This window comes from Euwallacea fornicatus, chromosome 33 (assembly GCF_040115645.1).
Source record: "Euwallacea fornicatus isolate EFF26 chromosome 33, ASM4011564v1, whole genome shotgun sequence".
Taxonomy (NCBI): Eukaryota; Metazoa; Arthropoda; class Insecta; order Coleoptera; family Curculionidae; genus Euwallacea; species Euwallacea fornicatus.
The window spans coordinates 1344825-1368497 of NC_089573.1; the positions used below are offsets into that span (position 1 = coordinate 1344825).

The 23673-nt window shown below is 37.3% G+C and overlaps 1 protein-coding gene and 1 long non-coding RNA gene across 2 annotated transcripts in view; one reads left to right on the plus strand and one right to left on the minus strand.

Annotated features, from left to right (window-relative positions):
* The window catches only part of LOC136348516 (fibroblast growth factor 3-like), an 82372-nt gene that overhangs the window by 33757 nt on the left and 24942 nt on the right, over positions 1-23673 (minus strand). The window lies entirely within an intron of this gene.
* Positions 7852-23673, plus strand: part of LOC136348522 (uncharacterized) — a 28224-nt gene continuing 12402 nt past the window's right edge. Inside the window, exon 1 of the long non-coding RNA XR_010733673.1 lies at positions 7852-7922. This is a non-coding gene — a long non-coding RNA (uncharacterized lncRNA). The remainder of the gene's footprint in view (positions 7923-23673) is intronic.

A 23673-nucleotide genomic window follows, 5' to 3' on the forward strand; every position in this document is an offset into this window, starting at 1 on the left:
TTGAGCGGGTCATCTGAAGCACAGGGTGTGTTTAAAAAAGCCGCGCAACATAGAAGTGTTAAAATATAAAATTACTCGACAGGCTCCACAAATACCTCCTCAAATGATAAGAGAAGTTGTTGACGACTTTGAGCTGCGGTAGACCCACTATGGGGAAGTCAACGCAGCACAGTTCAAACATTTATACATTAGGTTATACTGGTTTATATTGTTATTTTTTTAATTATTAATAGTTCTATCAATATTACTATTTTTTGTAGTTGTTTTTGCGAAAAGTTACCCTGTATACATGTGTGTCACATGGAAAAATGCACAAGTAAACAATGTTCAACAAATTGATGGATGACTTTTGGTCCTCTCGGTATTGGGACTGCCAATGTTCCAGCTGGCCTTAATCAAGTTGCAATTTATGATTTGGTCAAGACACATATTTCTGAGTATGATCAGTTGAAGGAGTTTTGGGAGTTGGCGAAAGTGAAATCTTCACATTAATATAAATCATCGGATAATGTTAAATGTGAGAAATTAGCTAGTCATGGTATAGTAAAACGTGTATAAGGCCGATTTGTCGGGATTTTTTTTTTTTGTTGAAAACTCTTCTTTCATTAAGGATTTTTACCCCCATGGCAATGAAATAACACATGTCGTTGGAATCAAAATTTCTGATTCTAACTTCACATCCCTTTTTGAGTTTATTCGTGGCGGGCACCTTCGGCCTACATCGAAGATCACAGACGATATTTCACAGGTACCAAATGAAATATATTACATTCAGGGTCACCATTTTTTTCCTCTTAACCACGGCCAATAGTGGTATTATCTACTATTAGAGCCGAAATCCGTGACTTTCAACGAAATTACCTGTTTCTTCGCATTTCCTAACATCCGTAAAGACGAGCTATTTTTATTAGTCAGAGTTTGCCACTTAGAAATATTTTTTATATCAGACAGCATCAGACGAGGTGTGGGAAGGTTATCACCTAGTTTCGGTGTAGACCTCCTCGTTATTTGTAAAATATCTTCTAGAATGCCTTAAATAGAAGTGGGTACAACATTCTAGAACCACGTAAGAAATATTCGTTTAGCTGATAACATCTTTCATATTCTTTCTGAAGTGGATATCCTAATTGCTGCACACGTTCACTCACAGATAAGATAATGTCATCTGAATATCTTCAAAGTCAAGATGTTCAGCCCATTGCACACTAAGCAATATTTGGATGAATCGTATTAAAGACGTATTTCTCTTCGGATAATAAAGACACGTGGGAATTTATATCGCAAGACCACCTCAGGATGAATTTATCTCAACCAGACTAGAGCAACGCATATTCAATTGCTCATCTCTGCTTCCTGTCACTAGAAGTCAAATTGTTAAAAAATCTACAATTTTATTTCCTCCGTATGGAGCTGATGAACGGGTGTAGTCAAAATGGGTACACATGGTTTATTCCAGACAGTGGGATAACATCAAACCGCGTTTGCTGCTTTCCGTGTTAAGCCAGAAAAGCCACATCAAAGCTCCGAGTAGTTTCTAACGCATCTGAAAAAAGCTCGAATGGATCGAGTCCAACCGAAAGTTTATTAGCTTTTGAAGTTTGGTTTATATCGTATCGTTTTTCTCGTATCAAGCACATGCACCTTCAAATCCTTGTAACTCTTGTATGTTCACTACCAGAGGTTACTTTGGTCCTACTCAGTATTACTTTCGTGGTAAAAAAATATCCAGAACCTTCCCGGGCTCTAACTCAGGTTATTTTCGTGTGTTTAAACATGAACAAGACATCTGTATGCCTATGTATACTGCGTAAATTTGATTAACGTAGTGAGACGGGCAGAGTACGAATTTAGAAAATGGAGGGGGAGGGGATACTAACCCTAGAGTGGGGAGTAAATGTTGCTGGATAGTGATCATGTCAATTTGAAGTTTTCAGATCTGAAATGGAATCTTTCAATAGAAAATTTTCATATCCTGGAACGAACCTGTTCTAAACATATCTGATCATTTGAAATATCTTGGGCCTTAATATAGGCTGGGATCAGATGCCTTCACAAGACGTCTCGACCTTCGAGATTCCTGTCTACCTGATTTCAATACTTCTCTTCATCTATTTGTTCCAGAGTATGCTTAGATGATATGCATCGATTCTATTCATCCATTTACCGAGTCATAAGTCGTTTTAGCTTGGTTATTAAGATTTAAAAAAAATGCTCATAGATAGAATATCTTTAGCGTTAATCATGTTACTCATCAGAAAAGAAGTTCACACGTTTTGTACTCTTGCATGATGATAAAGGATAATACTGTCGATGGTCTCAGTCACGGATGGATGCACCAGCAATTGATTTACCATGGTCAGTGGTTTCACGGTCAACCCTGGATAAATTGTTGCTTCATCTTTGGAATTTGTACTCTTTTGGAGAGGGTACTCCCTCTTCCGACAAATTTGAAATCAGAGCTGAAGAGGAAATTTCACCCTTTTCGGTTATTATTAAACGCAACATTCTTGATATGGTTATACATAATATGGGATGTCCATAAATGGCGTGGAAATATTTTGGGTCTATTCTAGAAATTAAAATAATAACGTAAGTTCTTATAAAGGTACCCATGAATTGCTTCTTAAAGGGGCTAGAACTCCTTAATAGGGGAATTCTGATGATATATTTTTGCACTATTTTCGAGGCAGTTTGCATTAAAATTAACGTTAATAAATTGGAATAGGAAAAGTATTTTTTCTGTTAATAATTGCAGACTTTAGTCAGAGGTGCAATGTACAAGAGGCCTCCTACGTAAATGCTATTCTAGCTTTTTTATTTGTGACTTTTCTTAATTTTTTAAATCAAATTACTAAATGTCAAACATTCTTATGGGAAAAATGTCTGCTTATTTCATTTTGTTACGACAGATCGTTGTCCAGAAAAATGAGTTTTTCTAAAGCAATGCACGATTACGTGGACATCGAAATGCATCGTAACAAACATAACAGGCATTCTTGAAATAGGAGCAAGGCAAATATCATTAATAATCTATTAGTTATTTACAATAAATGTTAGTGATGGCTTCCGTTCAGTTTAATATATGCTCTAATTTGTTTCGAAAATATAGCAAAAAACATATTTAGCCTGTCCCCTTTAGGAGGTTCTAGTCCCTTTAAAAAGCAATTTTTGCGGTATGCTTACAGCTTTCATTATTATTTTAATCTTTAGAAATCAAAAATATTTCGACGTTATTTCCGGACACCCTGTACGTTATCCTTTTGCTGAAAGTGAAAAATATACCACTTTTGTCTTTTAATTATCGTTTAACTTAATTAATTATTGCGCATGACCATTTTACCAACTACCTAAATTGAACAATTCCCCCAAAAACATAAAAAAATTTAATTGTTCCGTCAGCAACGACTTTATAAAAGGTGTTACACGGTGTTCGATTTTGCAATTAAAAACTTGAAACTTTTCCTGTATGAAAGACTTAACTTACTTCCGCATTTGAAAATTAAAAGATCCTTCCCAGGAAACCTCAGATTAAGCAGGCCTCTTGAAAACGATTCGGGAACCATCGAAGGTGCGAAATCCGCGAAAGCTCACGTCTCTGTTATGTATATTTGCGGTTCTACTAAAGCCATCTATATAGAACTGGTCTCGGATTTTAAGTCAGATGTCCCCGTCATTGTGTTGAGACGTTTTGTCGCGCATCGCGGTACCTGTCGCGAAATCTGGAGTGATTGAGGTACTAATCTTATTGGAGCTAATAATCACCTGCGAGAGCTTTCGAAATTCGTTGCAGAGCGCCTGCATATGAAATGGCATTTTAATCCTCATGGTATGCCGCTAATTAACAATTCTCTCACCTTGGAAAACCTAATTTCTTGCCCCAATTCAGACCTCTCACGTGATTAATTCCATCAAATCGAACTGTTAAGAGGGCGAATGCTACAGTGCTTGCGTGTGGATTTTCGAAAACGTAGGGGAAGCAAGTACCTGTATACTACAGTGATTAGAAAAAAAGGTGAATGTTCTATTTAAACTTCGCGGGTACCACGAAGTCATCAAACATCTTGAAGAAAGCCGCGAAGGGGTTCAAGACGAACAGCGGCCAGGACGACCATCGAATTTATCCATGAAAGCCACGTCAGGGAAATCAATCAAATATTTGGTACTCCAAAAGCGTCGATTGACAATTAAGAGACCTTGCTGATACCACGGGTATTTCAGTTAGATTGACCCTAAACATTTACAAAGATGTTTTGTCCTTCAAATGCACCAAATCTCGAAGGGTTTCAAAAACGCTCAATTTTTTGAAAAAAAAGTCGCGTTGAATTTTGTGAAACAACGATTTCTGACTACCGGGATGTGATGAAACGCACAATTACAGAAGATGAGACTTAGATCTATGCGTATGACTTGGAAACAACAGGCCGATTCGGCGGATATTGTGCAAAAAGTGGAAAAAAAACTGTGTCAAAGTCGTTCAAAAATCAAAATCATGTTGACGATTTTGTTCGAATATTCCAGTGACGTGCGTCATAAATTTCTTCCGGCAGGCCAAACTGCTAACAAGGAATACTATTTGAACGATGTGCGTCGACTGCGTAAAGCTATTCTTCTCAAAACATCAGAATTATGGGTAGACAATTCTCTTTTTTTTTCACGAAAATGCAACGTTCCACTCTGAACTGTTTCTTCAACAACAATTTGTCTAAAACTCGACGCATACCGTTTCCGATCCACCGTATTCGCCAGACTTAGCATCATTAGACTTCTAGTTGTTCAATAAGCTCCAGACCGCTTCCGTGGTACCGTTTCGACCCCCATGGTATAAGTGTACTGGGGAGTACTTTGAAGGCGATGAAGTTTATATGAAAGAATAATGATTTTTCATTTTATAAATGAATTCACCTCTTTTTTGTCAAAGTATAACCGTGCAGCAAATGGATGGACCTTTTAGGAAGCCATCGTAACCAGTACTTTGGTGCTCATAAAGGACCAAATCAAGCCATGCTTCCATTGGTGTCTTCGTCGGATCGAGAACATTCGTCTTGTTGCCATGACAAAGTAGTTACTGCAAGAACTCAACACAGCATGATTACACGATCAATCACCAACTTGTGTCCGGTTCCTATCTAAATCAACATTAAAGTACTGAATTAATTGTTTGTAGACGTCTTTTTGATATCGTATTATGGTTTTTTTCTTTCGTTGTTAAAACCTTCGTTTTGGTGGGCGGATAAAATGTAAAATAATTTGAGCACTTTCGCGAAGAGCGTGGATCGCATTGTCCCTCAATCAAATCGGATTTTTGAATCTGTATCATTAACGAGAGAGCAATTCGTTAATTAGAATAATACAAATAATGCAGTCCACTCTTGCACGTGCGGCTGTTGAACACAGTTTTGAGGTTTGCAGAAGTTCCAAAAATGTTTGGGCCGTCAATGCTATCCATTGCTTTCAGGGATTGCCAACTTTAAACCTATTTAGATATAGTTTTAGATTTTTGAAAATTGAAGAATTCGTGGCACATTTTTCCAAATTTTATTACGGTTTTGAGGGTGCTCCTGAAATTTGCAAGAAGTCAAAGGACTCCGGCGCTTTTATTGTATTGGTTCTTTGTAGGGAATTCCCACTACAAGCTTCCCATTATGAAAAAAACTCGAAAGCTCTTTACACGTTTTTTCAAAACCAGAGCAAATGACAGCAATTCGAATGGATTAGAAAAGCGAGACTTATTATTAAAAGCACTGAAAAACGCCATTGCGGACGGTACTGTTGTTATTGGCGATAATAATTAAAATGAACGTATAAGGTGTTGCACTGCCGGACCGACCATAGGAACACCCATGTGAATGTCAATACCATCTAATGTCACCTGCCCTGTTCGTTATGGGCAGAGTTTATTAGACTTCTTGGAAGGTCCTTTTATGGGGGACTCACATGTAAAATACAAAAAATGTCCTTCGTATCATTTGTGGGGGATTTTGAAAAAATCTTCTTTAAACTCTGCCAACTTACAGTGCTACCCCGATATTTTCCTCAATTAAACCACCAGCAACTGTCGCCTTATTATCTGCTGTGACATGCAAATGTGTTTTATGAAAACAATTCTATCTTTATTAAAGTTTTTAAAAAAATGTCCTACATAGTAGCAGAGAAAGTAAACATGATTAAATGGTACTACATTGAAAGCAGTCGGAACTATTTGAACATTTACTAATTTATAAATAGAATTAGGAACGTTTATTTATTGTTTACTAATACTATTAAAAACATTACTTTGTTGGTGGTGGCTTGATTGAGGAAGATGTTAGGACGGCATTGTGCTTGCAGGTTTTAGGCTTCTCAAAATGTCTCGCAAATGGCGCGAGCGGTATTTTTCAAATTTTGCACGCGAGTCCCTCACAGAGATAATTTCGAAAAAGTCTGATGCGATTTTCCCCTTTAAGAACGAACAAGGAAAATAACATTAGACGATATTGAAATTTATATGAGTTTTCCTATTATCGGTTCGGCCATACGACACCCCGCATGTGTGATATTACGTAAATGTCGTACGGAAAGTTAGTATATTCTATACTGCACATGCTCCCAGCCGCGCGAATATACATAAATTTTGGCGGTTCCAATCTAATCGGAAAAGCATTTGATTGAAACGAAAGCGACAATTTGAATATAATTTTTAGATATTTGATATCTTGAAAAGACTTACGTGGGTGTGCTACGTGCAGGGTTCCACATGCAATAGTCGCAAATGTTCATATTAATTTCGTAAGTCGTGCACAGAAAAATATTTACTTTTTGCCTTAAACTGTCGAGGAGAAAGGAAGGCCAGATTAACGGGATGACTGGGAAGATCTAGATATATATAATAATTACAGAGATGCCCCGGCAATGGGAATGTTTATCGGAAATTATGATTGATCAAATCTTTCAAACGGGCATCTTTAACACGGCCGATAAAATAGATGCCAGGGAGGAACCAGTTTATTAGAAAGCGTGTGAAATGGTTAACACTAGATAACTTATGATCTTTATTAAGTCATTTTTAACCTCCGATATATCGATATGCACACGGACATTAGCGTCCTGCTACGAGGAGCCGTTCGATTGTGGCATAAAGTGACGCATCCCGTTGCCTTTACATTACGTTATTTGCAAGCATTATATGCGTGACATAATAATTAATGAGGCGGATTAATAAAAAGGAAACAATTAAACGTATTTAAGCGGCCATTACCCCGAATTATTACGCAAAATTCGACCCGTGCCCAGCCTCAAGTGGAGTAGTGAAAAAAAATTCTTGACTGACGAGTGCTGGCTTGAAACTTTGCCAATATCGCATTTTCGCTTTATTTAGAATATAGTTGCCTCGCTGGCCGCTGGCTTTTTTTAAATTCGACATGGAAACTAACGTGTGACCGGCCACAAGGCGTACCTTCGCCATTTTGTCCAGAAATTTGGACGATTTTTAGGTCTATTGATAATTCTCAGAAAACACTGGATATCCCTTAATTGATCAATTAATTTCCAGTAAGCAGCACTGAAATAAAGATTAATTGTGGCTCGTCTTAATAACACGCGAGGCCTCACGTTTTGAAATTGGGTCATTATTTATAGGGGTGATTAGCCTACCGCTGACAGGGTTTCGTACAGGGCAGTAGTAAAACAAAGAATTTTATGGACGTACATTTCCGGAAGCTGTCCAGCGAAAACGTGGGTGATTCCCTGGAGGAGACTCAAGGGGCATTTAATTGGTCGATTTTCCGCGCTCCAGACACAACACAGACGACGCAAAGCATATGCACATATGTATATAACGACTAGGTACTATTTATAGCATAATCGACCGTTTCTGTGGCGTTATAGTATCGTCCCTGTTACCTAACTTGTTAACTGCGCACAAATCTCCAATTCGCTAATCTCAGGTAAGCTTTATTGTCGCCGCAATTTTTGACAGTTTGGTTATTCGCGCGCCGATCCCGCTTACCTTTTTAAGCCCAACGTCAGCCTCGTGTTGATAGTTATTCACGCGATTGGACGCATTAGCGATACCTGCCCGCATTTTCCATCCAGAAGGATAAATACTTCTCTAATGACTCAACGCTCGGCTTTTTCTCCGATTATCTCCGTGTTATCATGCTACCGATACCAGCTACTTCCACGTCACAGAAAATTGTTCGAGGCGACCCCCTTCGTACGTCACTGGCCATGCGTAGGTTTTAGCTTCGAAACAAATACGCGACTCGGCTCACGTATGCTTAGCAAAATTTTTTGCTTCATTATTACATTAATTGTATCAAATCATGAATAAACATGAGGGAGATCGCAACAATGAACAACTACTTTTACTTCTGTGACATTGAGCAGGTCGCTTACCATGGCGATTATCCGAATTGTTCCCTTAATGCTGTTACTAAAATTGACCTAAATTCGGCTATTGCGGTGTTTCGTAAAAACACGGTAGCGCACATTGTTGTCGAAAAATCACTGGAACCAAAGATCAACGTCTAATTTCGATTGTTTTGGTTCGTTGGTTTCATTCTAATTAATACTTGCTCAATCCACAAAAATCAATTGAACGTCGGATTAATTGTTTATCCGACCGCAAGCCCATGTTTTCGCCAGACATCAAGGGGAATTTAATTTTACTATGTAATAACATTTGCTTAATAGGGACTTACACTTAATCATCTAGAAGAGAAAAACGATTATTCGAATCCTTTAATAATCAACGGGTCAAGTCAGTATCATATCCCAAGGACGATTGGAGCAATAACTGTACTTTTTTTCTTTTTTTTTTTTTTGTTGTGCGGCAGTGCTTTTACTCAAATTAACTATATGATAAGTTTAAAAATAACGTTGGAAAGTCTTCTGTTGCCAAAAAAATATTATTATTAATGTACTGCGTGCCCGTGAAAAATTCAATTCGTTTCATAAGAAATGTCACCGTTCCAATAGAGCTCACACATTTGCCACGCCTCATTTATGTTTGTAAAATATGATATTTGTGGCATTCTTTTGCAATTAGGATAATTAACAATTAGTAATGCGGCAGTCTTCACGTGTTCATAGACGAAAAAGAGAACGAGGATTAGCGACATAACGAAGAGAGAAGAAGATTAGAACGAATGGCAATTGAAAACGGGCGAGTGACGAGGGGCAAAAGAAGGAGATGAGTGCCTGCACCGTTTCCGAATAGTGAATTTTCAAAATTAAACTTCACGTGATTTAACCATCAAAGAATTTCCGTATTCGGAACTTCACGCGGTGCTGAACAATGTGCATTTGTTTGTTTTTCATTTAATGGTTATCTAAATCTTGTGCTGTAATTCTACGTGCTTATAAAATGTGATAATACTGGAATTAATATAACGAATATCGGGTTACTTCAGGTTACAACGTGGGACATTTAGCTTTAGGTCGTGGAGTCATTTTAACAGTCCGCTGCAGAAAGCAAATTCTTGAACGACGTGCGCTAATACAAATCAAAGGGACTTTGAACAAGACATTTCTGACCCCTATGCTAATTTTCGTTAAGGTCTAAAAACGCCCGATCAGGAATCGATTATTTTAACCTGCGCCTTCATATAAGTTTAATTAAGTTAATTTCGATAAAGTATCGTCTAGGAAAAACAACGAACAAGTTTCGTCAGTAAAGATAACTTCTTATCTCCTCTTCTAGCTTAACCGCCAAAAAACATTTTGGACAGGGGAATGTGATTTGTCCCTTGTGCAAATGCAAACAAAATTAAAATAACAAAGGGAAAACGAAAATCTTGGAAATTAAATTTTTAATGTCTACGTTAACCTGAATCGAAGTTAAAAATTATATAATTAAAACACGACACCAGTGCCGATATTAATTTAGTTAAATTAGCCACGTTACGATGCCATTTAAAGAGGGAAATTTCTCAGATTGAACGTTTAGCTGCTGAATTGAACTGAAAATATGCGAAAAATGCGAAATAAATGGAATTAACTCGTTTACGTTTAAATTCTAAAATGACCGACTTGAATAATTACATTGCACGCCGCTGGTTAACGTAAGTTGATTTAAATCAACAACGTTAAAACGTCCCCTGCAAAAAGGATTTTTTATTTCAACAAAAGTCGAGGTGAATTAGGAAAAATGCGTTTGAAAAATTTTTAAAAAAGTTGAATGAAAAACATGAAAAAACTCGTCTCGATGGAGACATTAACGTTAAAAAGAAGAATTGCTCATTTTCGATTAGAGACGTGAATAAAAGTAGAACGGTAATAGCGCAGCATTCGACGAAGAGCTGCATGCATTTCAAGTTAGGCTTAAACGCGAGCTTGAGAAACCTCAATTTCTGAGTTACAGAGTTTTACCAAGATACCTGACACTGTTGGTGCATGACATTCACCGCGCAAAAACTCTATGCCATGTAGAAGTGGCCAATATGAATTTATTTATAGGAAAAGAAAAATAAATATCGGCACAGAATTTCGTTAGAACATGATAAAGAATTATACATCAGCACCACGTACGTTTTGAAGTGATCAGTTTTGTTAATTTATTCACATATTTGGACGCAGCACGACGTCGAATAAGCTGAGACCTCCAGTATACCACTAATGGAACGTATCGTCGTAAAGGTGTTCAGAGAATACTGTACAAATTTCTGGGAGCCGTCTCTGTTGTTGAACATAAAGCAAATTGAATGCTCAACATTTACAGACGCACAGAGATACAGTCGACATTAAGAGAAACTAACCTGCCTCTAGAACACATTTTTTTTTCTAATTGAATTAATATTTATTTTGAAAAGTGTCCACATTGTTGCAATTCAGAAGAAATAAAACACCGAATCTTCACTGCAGGTCTTTATTTCGCTTTTTCGCTAAATCGAATGATTTATCCAAAAGTGCTCGTTCGTAGAGATTACACATCGCCAGCCGCGTCATCGTCACAACCTGGCTGAATCGACCAGTGAATAACACTCGTAAATAAGCAACCACCACCAATAATTAATTAGCAGCAACGTTCATGTTTTGCCTCAACAAATGGAGATTAACATCAAATGCTCAACCAAAAATCAATTCCTACTCTCAAATCACCCAATCAAAGCCGGTTTACCAACGATAATAACAGATGGACACACCAATGAACCGAAGAACGACGTTAAGTACCGTTGAATAATAATCGACAAAAAAAAATGAAATTTACAAAACTTACGCAATAGCAGACTGGAAATTACTAAAAGGACAAAAAATTTCCGAATATTTACATGCAAGACAAAGGAGTTAGCACTAAAACTGTGGCAGATGTACACACATCCATTTGCCGATTGCTACTAGACTATGGACAAATACTACAGGCAAAAGCAACAGAAAAAGCTAAACGATACATCGAAACAACGGAACGGATTGCACTAAGACTAATTACAAACATAAGGCACCCCAAAAACTAGTTACACAATCCACCCTACCATGTAATTACCATACGAACGCACACACATGACGAAAATAACCGAAATACAAATACAACTGCAGAATAAATGGAACGATAATCCCTACAATTCCGTTATAATAAACCGCCATGCTTAACAAGGCAGACACGACAATTCCGCCTCTTTTTTCCGTCCACCATTTTGTCGGAACATTTCCAGATTTAAATCATAAGTTTGTTTAGCAGTAATGTTTAGCCGAAGTTAAGGATGTGTATGGCAAAGACCCAGCACCCAAGACCGTTTACGGTACTGTCCAAAATTGTCACTCGTCCTGTTAAGTTTAAAAATTTTCTTAAAACTCAAAAACAGCATTAAGTAGGGGAAAAAATGCCCCCTTTTGGGGTTATTTTTTAATATTTCTTAGGTCACTGGTAGCACAAAATGGCTGATTTTTTAAACATGGAGCAAGTGACACCTCAAGTTAAAAGCCTTTCGAACCTACATTCAATTACGTATTGCGATTCAAAATCTATCGATTAGATGATAAAAAAACAGGTGTAAATTTGGTAAAAAATGCAATGCAAACTCAGTTAAATAGTAAGTAAACAATAAAAAAACTTTTTTGTTCATAGGAACGTGATTTATTTCCAGTTTTGTGCTCATAAACAATCTCCGGTTAAGAAAAAAGATAAATAAAAATACCTAATTTACAATAACTATAAATAACAATAATATATAATGATAATAAAACTATGTGTACATAATACACATATATAGTTATATTATATGTAGTAGTAACTATGGTATATTGATTTAATTATGGGTCAACCGGTATACCCAAGTTTATTATGGAAAATTATTTAAAAATTGCAAAACGACGAGTCTGAGCGTTTTTCCAAAAAGACACAACGCTGAATTTACGCTTTGCTTTTGGGACTTTATGCACGTTTTGCCTCACGAATTTCGCACTTAAGAAACGAAAAATTCTTTGTGAAGTTATCACCAATTTTAATGTCACAACGTAAACAATGCAAAACGCAAAATTAAAAATTAACAAAACTAATAAACTCCCACAAATTAATATGACACTGCTCATACTTAATCGGTCCTCCTTTGGTACTATTCACTGCGCACAGGCGCCTAGGCACTCAACAAGCTTTCTTGCTTCTTCTGGGGTAATGGTGCTTCAGGCTTCGGTAATTTTGGCTTTTAATTCATTTTTATTAGATATTGGATCAGCACGCACTTAATTTTTCAATATCAACCACATTTAAATCTGGCGACGGCTGATATTTTAATGGCCCTTGGGCAGTAATGAGGCGAACCCGATATGACGTGTGCTTGGGGTCGATATTTACCAAGTTTTGAGCGTTTCGGGCAAGGTGTTTTAATATATCCAAACACGTGAATCGATTCACGTGAATTCTTCAATAAACTGTTAGCTACCGACTTTCCTGCAGATCACGTACACCCCCACAGCATCAATCCACCCCCGCCGGGTTGCACCGTAGCTTTAATTTTTTTTTTAATTTTGCTCTTCATTAGGGCTGTTTCACACCGACATTTTTCCATTCGACTCACACAAGTTGATTTTGGCTTCATCGGCAAATATCATCGAATTCCAAAAATTTGAATCTTCCTTAATGCACTCTCTGGCGCGCTGGGGTCGTGCCCTCCGATTTCTTCGGCCAATACAGGGTGTATTTCTGCTTGTTCAAGCGTGCGTGTTATTTTTTCTCGAAACGTATCTTATTGTTTCTGAGTTGCGTCTTTTCAGAAATGAACTAATCGTGCCTATAATTATTAGATATTTCTCGTACAAATCAGCGTCCTTCGCATTCCGTAAATATTCTATTTGCCTCCGAGTCTTATTCGCGATTCTATTTTCATTGCTGCAACGCTCAATGATGTGCTGAACAGTTGATGAACATGTATTTACCATTTTGGCTGTGTCCATTTGGCTGCATCCATTTCTGTAATGGATTAGAATTAAGTTTCTTTCACCAGCCGTCGTTTGGCGACTCATTCTTACGTAGTTTCATTTAACTGGTTGAATGAAATGTCAAATTAAGTAAAAAACAATTGCTAAGTCATTGCTGACTATATAAGTTTAAATTGACATACTTTGCGTCGTATTGTCTTAACTGCATCATTCAAACTATGACATTTAGCTCGCACGTAAAATTCAATAAACGTTATTGTTACTTAAGAATGTCATATTTAAGTAAAATATTAACTTGCACGCTTTCAAAACAATCGCACTAATTGATTACATATTAGTTTCAGCATACGTATCGCATTTTCGGAATGAATGTTGTATCACAGAGGCAAGTTGGTTTCTTTCAGACGTGAACTGCATTGTTTAAGCTGCACGTGACGTTCCAGCTTCGCCAGGAACAACTGGACAAATACGGAATGGTTAGGGGAAACCAATGCCGATTTACGTATTTGGTTGATATTCGGTATAGGTACGAGGAGAAGTTTAAGCGGTACGGCCCCAGGTTAACGTTTACGATTTAGGGTCTGACCAGCTCATCTCCGCCTCTACAAACGGAGAGTGTATAGCTAATAAAAATTAAAAACTGGGGTCCGCAGTCGTGTCTTGTCAAAATGTTAAACGTTTTCAATTTAGAGCCTCTTAAGGAGGAAATTCATTAAACCTTGTTGGAGGTTCGAAAACATAAAAAAGGATATTAATTGCTTTAGTATTTATTTAGGTTAGGCCTCCGGCGCTATTTGCATTTGAATGGGTTAGACTATCATTTTTCGTCTGGGCTATGTCACTGTGGATGAATTAATTGAAGACTCAAATTAATACCTACTTGTTTTCGTTTTTATTGGTTTCAGGCACGGAACATGAATTTATTTAAAAACTATAAAAGTGTTCTCTGAACACAAATATTGAACACTTTACTACTTCATACACCGGCGCGTTTTACTTTGTTACCGTAGTTAGAATTTATCGTGCATAACCCTGACTAGTAAAATCGGATACGTTCCTTAGTAACGTTTGCTTAACTCTCTGCTAAATAAGCATTAGAACTTTATAGGCGATTTCACGTGGCATCCCATCGAGCTAATTTCAATATTTAGACACCTACATACGTATCAATCACAATATCAGCGAATATAAACGACGCTTAAAATAAATAGCGAAAGATCACCATGTCAAAACTCAAATTTCCGGCTTTTTAGACACTAAAAAAAAATCGTTAATGTTGTACCAAATCGTTATAAACAAGATTAAAGTTTGACATAATTCATGAATCGTGGCTTCGGAACAATGTCTTGCCCTCTATAGATAAAATATAACTATTTGTGGTCTTGGATATTTATTGTTAATAAACAAGACGACTTTGATTGCAGAAAGCGACCACACACATCACGGGAATAACGCCGGTTTTTTAAAAGTATCTTACGGAGAAATCGAGAATTTGTAAAAAAAAAATCTACGATGATCTTGATTTCACGGGGGCGCATTCGCCATTTTGTGCAAATCCTGCTCAAGCTCAGGCGTCGGGAGACGCTTTCTTCAAATATACCGCATATAACATTTTACAAGTCGTTGATCGACACGTTTCGCCAGATTTTTAAAGAGCGAATATGGAAATCTAGCTAGTCTCCGCGGCATTTCAATGGGATTGGGTCAAGCTGCAGCCAGAATTCGTGAGTTAATAACTAGATAAACGGGATGAGAAAGTAATCTGCCATCTGTTAGCAGTTGCTTTTAATGTTGAACATAATATGTAGTCACTCACGGCAGGCGTTAAATGAAGATCATTAGAACGTTTATCAAAGTGGTGTAGATATCAGGTCGTTTACCTTTGAATATTATTTACCACGTTCCTAGGTTAGGACTTTTTTCAGCGAATAATTTTGGACTTGGGTGATTATTTTTGTTTGGACGAAAATCTGGTCGGCTTAATTGAATTTGCTGGATGAGATGTGTTGGATAAAGCAAATATTTACTTCCTTCGGGTTTTTTCGTTCGGAATAGCTTCCATGTAAAGGTGTTGGAGCTAGGGTCGGAGAATCTTGTTTAAATGCAGATTTAGGCTAAATTAATGACCGAATTAACAGCTATTAAAATACCGGAGAACCGAAAATTTTAATTTAAATACCTCTTGCAGGAGCGATTATTATCTGAACTTATTAACGCCTAAGTTGATTTATCACTCGTGGATTAAAACGTTTCGGAACGCTCTCTCTCTCTCTCTCTCTCTCTCTCTCTCTCTCTCTCTCTCTCTCTTTTTCTCTCTCTCTCCGTATGACATAACCCCGAGTATTGCGGATAATAAAAATTGTAATCGGAGCCCCGACTTACATAGTATATATACGCACTTATCTTTAATACTCATGTTTCCGTCTACGATTGCAGTGTCCCAGTAAGATAAGGTCACTTAGTACGAAAAAAAATGTCCTACCTCTTCTGCAAAATTGCTTATCAGCATTCTGTACCTGTCAAAGTGAATCGCTAATAGGGTGCATGGAACAAGAGTAATCGGACTAACGCATGCCTGAACCCTGAGCAAGAATAAATCTACACTCTCATATCTGGGACATAGGTAATTTGTTTTCGGAGGGTCATTAGACTCGTGGATTGTTTTACTTTAGCTATATGGTTTATATATTTATTTAAAGGCCTCCTGCTTAGCCGCTGGTCGAAAAAACGGATACCGAGAATGTTATTTTCAAATTGTCCGAATTGCTGTCGCAGTTATGCAACTATCACTCAACGCTGATTCGTAACGTTACAGTGTGTGTTTTTGAGGAATTCATTATTTTCGTTTGCCAATTTAATTTGAGAGGATTCATGTCTTGAATGCAATCCACTCCCACCACTTCGCGTAGAAGATTCCCTTTGTTTATGATAAAATGTTTCGAAGTTAGAAAGAAAACGGAGCAACATCCAGTGCAGGTACAAACCGGAATCGTAAACAGACACGCAGAAGAGCTAATTGTTACTAGAAAAAAATATATTTCACTAACGAGATCACCGGTGTGGATCGTGTTTATTTTTTTTAGTCGGCATGTGTTGTTGAATGATTAAACCGAAAGTACGTCGAGCTAACAATACTATTTGGAACCTGCGAGTCATGCCGATAGGCACCTGATCTCGGATCACCTCCTTATCTCCGATCTCGTGTACTTAAGCTAGTTTTGGCTGAAATTCATTAGGCTGGTTACAGAACGAGCCTGTCTTGACGATAAACATTGAATATGAACCAGCAAATCTTGTTTCTTGGTGAAACAACAGAATATGCATTGACAGAAAAACCCTTGTCTGACATGTTATTTTGGTACCAACGTCGTGCGGACGTCATAACAAGTTATGTAAACGACATAGACTGCCAATATATCGAAAAGAAAACGTTGTCAGCAATGATACACGATAGTGGTACCTAGACGATATAGATACGAGATACGGAACTATATTTATTGCGGATAAAAACACTGAATTAATCTACGAAGTACGAGAATCTAGATTTATTTCCGTCATTATATCGAGTCAAAAATACTGATTGTTTTCATTCAAAGGAGATAAAGAGATGCGAAACAGTCTGTCACGAGCAAGTGTTAAGTTACCAAGTGACAATAAGATACAACATCACTTGATAGACCGACTGACTGATGACCCAGCAAGGTACTGCCGCAAGTACGTTCGACGTACGTTGTTGTCAAGTCGTTTTCACTTTTCTCCTTCGCCGCTAACGTTGCGCCAATGAAAAGAGTCAAAAGGACATCTACACCGCACATTTTCTGCTTGAATTGTGCTACTTAGAGGACGTACCAAGACTCAAAAATCACTCGAGAATTCAAACAAGGAAGCTATCGAATTCAGTTATAATCAGCCATTGTTTGCAATTATTATCGTCAATTCATCGTCGAAGATTAGATATTTCTGGAAAGTATATCTTGCGAGTTCTATCCAGAAGTAAATATTATTGCTACGGATGAAGGTTGTTTTATAACCTGAATTAGCTTCACTAAACTGAGTCAGGTAATTCTAGAATGAAATAGAAACCGTTCGGGCCTGTGCGTTACTTCAGATTTTTTGCACAGAATTTAATAATGGATCTCGTAATATACAGAGTAATTTAAAAATCAGAGGTCGGTCATTTCACTGAAACAAGTAGTTTGTGGAAGACATTCAATTCATGGCGCAAGTCTTGATCGCTGTTATTTTTTGCAAAATTTCACGGTTTTTTTTTCACATTCTAATGTCGTTATTTCGCAACGAATCGACTGAATTGGAATTTAAACGTTCGGTAAATGCAATAAGTTGTGAAATAATTAGGAACTTTACGGGGAAATAAAAGAAACTGTTGCTGGAAAGTTCAAAATTTTCACAAAAAGGACTTGGCAGGATGCTTGCTGTACGTGCATTAACTTTCCACACTCCTAGTTCGCATGCGCTCAATTTCATACCTACAGAGGGTATTCCGAAAACGACACAAACCCGCCATCCAGAGATCCAAAGGGCATAAAGAAATCTCAGGGTATCAAATTGGCTCCCTATATTTCAGAGCTTTACTTTTCCTCATAGCCTCCACAGTTCCTGAGATACTAAGTTGAAAATTGGAAAATATTGAACCCATCAAAATCTACATGTATAGATAGACGCTTCAATTGGTTGCACAAATCGACATGGTGAAATTTTTCCTGGGGCCTCCTCGTTCCATTCCATTTCTTGTGGCATTTGGAAGTTTGCATCATCTCAAGTGGCTTTTCTGTATCTGCCACCGTCATCGAATTATCTGCAAAAGCATCTAGGAATGCAGATCGTTTTTCCCGAAGACGTGACTATGCTTTAGGTGTTTCGAATTGGGGTAAAAATAAGGTAGTTTCCCTTACTCCACTAGATTATTTAGCTTAGTTTTCCCATGATTTGTTACGCATTTGGACGTGCAGGTAGAAACATACGAAGCACATGCACTTACATGTAATGGGAACATAATGCTCGTATCTAGAGAACTGTGCGGAAAACTGGAAAACGGTGACCAACACGGAAAACAGCAAAAGACATAAAATAGTTTCTCAACTAAATAGGAAATTTAAATGTTGCTAATCGAATAAATGGCCATTGACGTGCGGCGAAAAAGGGACGTAAATTGAAAATAGGCCTGCGGGCAGTAATAACAGAGGAAGTTGATCGCTGAATAATTGAGGTTGTTTGGAGTTGGTGAAGTTTGAATGGTAAGTTCCTATCTAGGTGCTGAAGTAAATCGCTATTGACAAACCAACACGAGCATAGAGCAAAATAAAATGAAATAACACCGCCCAGCCCCGTTGATGGTTAACAATATTGAGCTTAAGTGGAACAAAAAATAGAAACTTAACTAAATAAAATGAAAAAATTGAAATATAAAATAACGAATGGGGATTTCGGGTAATAATTTTGATTAGATTTGGCATCGTTGTATTTATTTGAAGTGGCAGTGTATCGGAATTGAACAAGAAATGAGAGTCCACGTGTTTAGCCTGTCAATTAGGCTTAAAAGACTTGGGCTAAAATTTGCTACAAAAAATTGAACTCTTCTTTTATACACTCTGCCTTTTTGGTCGTGTTTTGTGAAAGGAAGGTCGGAGAGTAAAAGAAATGGTTGGTGGCCGAACGACAAGCGTCAAAAATCGCTCGTAAAGGAGCGGGAGCTACTGTCGTTGGAGCTTTTAACTATAGAACAATGCTATCAACGTAAGGTAAAACGAAGATTAATCTACGTCGTGAGGTGTAAGTTATCTTTAAACCGTAAAAAGTCTGCCCACGTTTGAGCATTGCTGTGATAACCGGACGCTTTAGATTTATTGAGTCAAAAGGGCCCCGTTCGAGTCAAATACGTATTACACAGTGTTTTCCAGGGGCAACCACTTCAATTCATTTGCATGGACATTTAGATGTTTTGTTTCGTTTGACGCTTTACATAAATATCACTCAAAAACGATGATCTTTTGATTAATTATTACCGTTAATTGCTAACTGATGCCAAATTATGCAATTAGCGACTATAAATAAACCGATATGATACACTACCGGCCGCTGTGAAGGTATTAAAGGAAAATAAATAACTTTGCTAGCCAACGGGCAACTTGTGCAGTCAGAACTATTACATATGTATTTGAAATTGTTATTTACACTTTTACGCTAGGTAAAGAAATATTAGGGCAATAGCTGTCGAAGGGAACCTGGTCTTCGCCAAAATATAAATATTTAATCCTGATAACGTACGAGCTTGGGGAATCCCCTGGGGAAAGCCTAAATAAGCATTTTCACTTAAGGGATTAGGGAAGTAGCGATTTGCAGTTCTTTCTATACAAATATTTGGCTCGTCCTTTCCAGAGGGAGGATTTATGTTTTGACTTTTTCCCTGTTTAGGCCTAAGTAGCTAAGCAGGGGAAAGTGAGTTAGTCTCGAAGAAATCCCTTAAATTAGGAGAAAAAGAAAACATACCAATTAGTGTAATTTTTAGCATAACCCGGGGGAATTTACACCTATGCGAGTTGTTTCAACGAATGAAGCTCTACCTACCACAGTCAGACAAGACAAGAGAGCTCTCATCAAGTGGGTTCCTTTGTCGGATTATATGAATTAGCGGCTAAAATGCGGAGCCCTAAATTACCGTCCCACATTTTTGCTCTCTTTCGTTTGAAATCAATTTCAATCTTTTGTGATGGTAAATAACGAGGATTGCAACATTTTTACGGGACATTGTTGTCGAATACACTATGATGTGACGAAACCTTTCAATTACACACGGTGGCTCAGAGTGAAAATGATACACCTCATGAGTTGATAGGTTTTTATTCATAAATTTCATCTGCAACTTAACAAATAATTATAAATATTTCGACAGTATATTTTGACATCTGGTTTTTAAAATAATGTGTTAAATCAACAATTGAAGGATTTTTAATAAATAAATAAACATACGAACAAATTGATCGCGCAAATGAAGATCAAAGTTTATGTGATACATACAGATTTTAAGAGTTTATTCCACCTCAGAACAAGCACCAAATTTATAAACGGTATTTTTTATTTATTTATGGTGATTTTTTAATTTATTTATGGTGTTTTTTTAATTTATTTATGGTGTTTTTTTTTATTTAAACTTATTCGATTTAGCAGTTGTCATGAATTAATGAATGCGAAGATAAGTTTCAAAGGTGTATGAAGTCATAAATTAATTGTAAATGCTAATTACCTTTGGTTTTTTACATTTTAAAATTTAACTTTTTCTTGTAATAATTATTATAAAGAATTTATTCTAAATTAATAAAATTTAATTAATATTTTGTTACGGCCCTTTTTGGTTCAGAGAGGACGATTCATGCCTCGGCAATGTTCATAATGAAAATTGCGAAAACGATCACCAAAACTGGTTAAACCGTAATTTGCGGCAAATTAAGGTTTGAGAATTAGACTGCTGTGATTCCTGAGATTTTCGTGTGCGTTAAGGCGGACTTTTTATCACGTCTAACACAGTTACATGCGTGATGGATAGGCAAAACTTCACGAGAATGCTAGTTAATCATTCGCTAACATAAGGAAGGAAAATCGACGAAATAATTGAAAAAAGTGTAGCGGCAGTTCAACAAATCATAGACGCAGGAAGGGTCCCCCCCCTGAAGTAAGGCCTAGCGGCGGTTCCGGGGGGGGACTCAGGGTGAAGAGAGGAGAGTTTTAGTAGGTAGGCGTCCCGATTAGGGACAAATCTGGCATAACTCGGTCGCCAGAATATCAGACCGGGTACCTTTCGAAGGTTTCCCTCCCCTATAAAAAAAAAAAAAAAAAAAAAAAAAAAAAAAAAAAATGCAAGAAGGGTAGCGGATTCGCAAACGACGAAAAAAACACAAGAAAAATATTCAGTGGTGATGACGAAAAACGAATTGTAAGATAAGTAAAAAAAAAATCACAGATAAAGCGCCCCTAAGCTTTTTCTCGAAATTGAGAAATATTTAAATAAAAAAGTTCATCCGGAAACAATTAGAATAGTTTTGAGAAAACGCAATTTTGATGGTCAAATTGCTACGAAAAAATCGTTCGTTGGTAAGAAAAATCGAAAAATTAAAGAAGAGTTTGCAAAAAACAACTTGAATAATGATTTGGAATTTAAATTTAATTAGTTTGGGGTGGATGAGCGTAAATACGTTTGGAGGCAAAGAGCTTAAAGAACAAAATCTAAAGGTTACTACTAAACACGCCGGAGGGAGTGTAATGGTGTGGGCGCGAAGGTCCATTGCTGGCACAGGAAAGCCCCTCTTTACCAACCGAATAATGGACAAACACAAGTACATTAATATATTACGCCAAAATTTAAGATCTGGCGCGGGAATATGAAATATCGTAAATAGTTTTGCATTTTATCACGACAACGATGCTAAAGACAAAACCCTTGTAGTTAGAGAATGGGTTGTTAGATATAACTGTCCTCGTGTATTTGTGACTCCAATCACTAGACATTAACGTGATGGAAAGTCTTTGAGTCAAATTTGAAACAGAAATTGGAAAACGTAACATTTCGTGCGGGGAAGAACTAAGAGGAGCTGCGACGGAAGAATGGACCGGCATCAGCCGAAAATTGGTGGAATCAGTTCTAAATCGTCTACGAGGACCATGTCACCGTATGCCTCCATTAAATCCATTTCAGTAGTTATTTCATAAAGCTGCTAATTAGATATTCCTTGCTGGCACGTCCGTCATGTTCTAATTAATAGCTTTATCTTATCTTCGTGCGAAGCTCATGTCGAATTACCGCTCAGGTCGGTAATATGTCTAAGAACAATTTTCATTTGTTTAGAGCTTAAAAGTCATTTGTTTTGTCACGCAACGCGTGAACGCAGGGGCGTATCTACGAGGCGATTAAAAAGAAAAAAAATCCCCAAAATTATAAATTTAAAAGGGCCGTATCTTTCTCGTGGTATAATTAAAGCTTTCAGCGCGGATTTAAATTGATTATAAGCAGCTCGGGCGAGGAGAAATTTATATTTGCCCGTAATTAAGCACCTCAAAATTAACAGAAAGAACGAAAAAAATAAAAAATAATAATAAAACGTCCTCGAAACAGGTTGTCAACAAAGGATAACTCCGAGAAGCAAGAATGTGTTTTGGGCGTTATAAAGGTACACGTCGGAAAGTTGCGTAAACCAGCAATACCTGAAACGGTGAAGCGATTAAGATCGCGATTAAAGCTGTGAAGGAAATATTTTAGTATGGCTTGTCAACTTTGATAACTCCATTTTATGAGGTGATTTATTCACTGGCCGGGAAAGTTGCGACGAGAGAGGCGGTTATTGAAATTGGGACCATAACTTGATGCTGCACCTCGGGACACTGTCGCGTACATCGCTAGAAGATTAACTAAAGCAATAAGGAAGGACTCGATAGCCTCATTTAATGAGCTGATTTGAATTGAACTAGAATACCACTTTAACCGCGAAACGTCTCAATATCTCGAGAAAAAAGAAAAAAAAATCCTCAAGTCGCAGCCAGTAGATTTAATTACTGCAGATCTCGGAAGTCGAAGTCGGAGCCGCCCAAACGGCGTTTGCTTTTCAACGCTTTATTTATTTAATTGTAAAAAATTGCCTTTAAACTAGAGAAGTTTGCCGGCCAGTTTGACAACTAATGACATAAATAATTGTCTGTAAAATTTTATTGGAGCGCTCTGCACAAGAGACGCCTGTAATTGGCCTATTGAGCCTTAAATTGTAACTTAACCTATTTACAAATGGAAACTAATGAAAATGGAACGTAAATAATATTGTTTAATATTGGGAACGCACATATTTAAAAGGATAACAAATTCGGCCTGCACGGGCAACACCATTACGTTTATTTGTGGCAAAATTGGTACCTTGGAAGCGGCACAATTTTCATATACGGTCATTAGCTTATAATTATTTTGACGTCATTATCTTCAGGAAAGGTTTTAAATTAGCAGCCATCAGTCAATCATCTGACGAGAGGCTCCGTTTCCAATTTAAATCTTTGGAGGGAATTTTACTAAAGAAAAAAATCGCATTGGAACCCTCGACCCATGACTAAAGGATATAATAAGCATTCTAGAATCTAGGGATTTAGAGATGGAGCTTTTTCCGATTCCGGATTATACAGGGTGCTTCTGGGCCTAGCGGCGACGTCCGCGAAACAAAGTTCTTGTTAGAAGGCTGCGCTTATGCTTATAAATTGTTTTCTAAAAACTTACCCTTGCGAATATACCACCCTTCGAAATTTTATAGCGAGGATGGTATTCTCTAAATAACT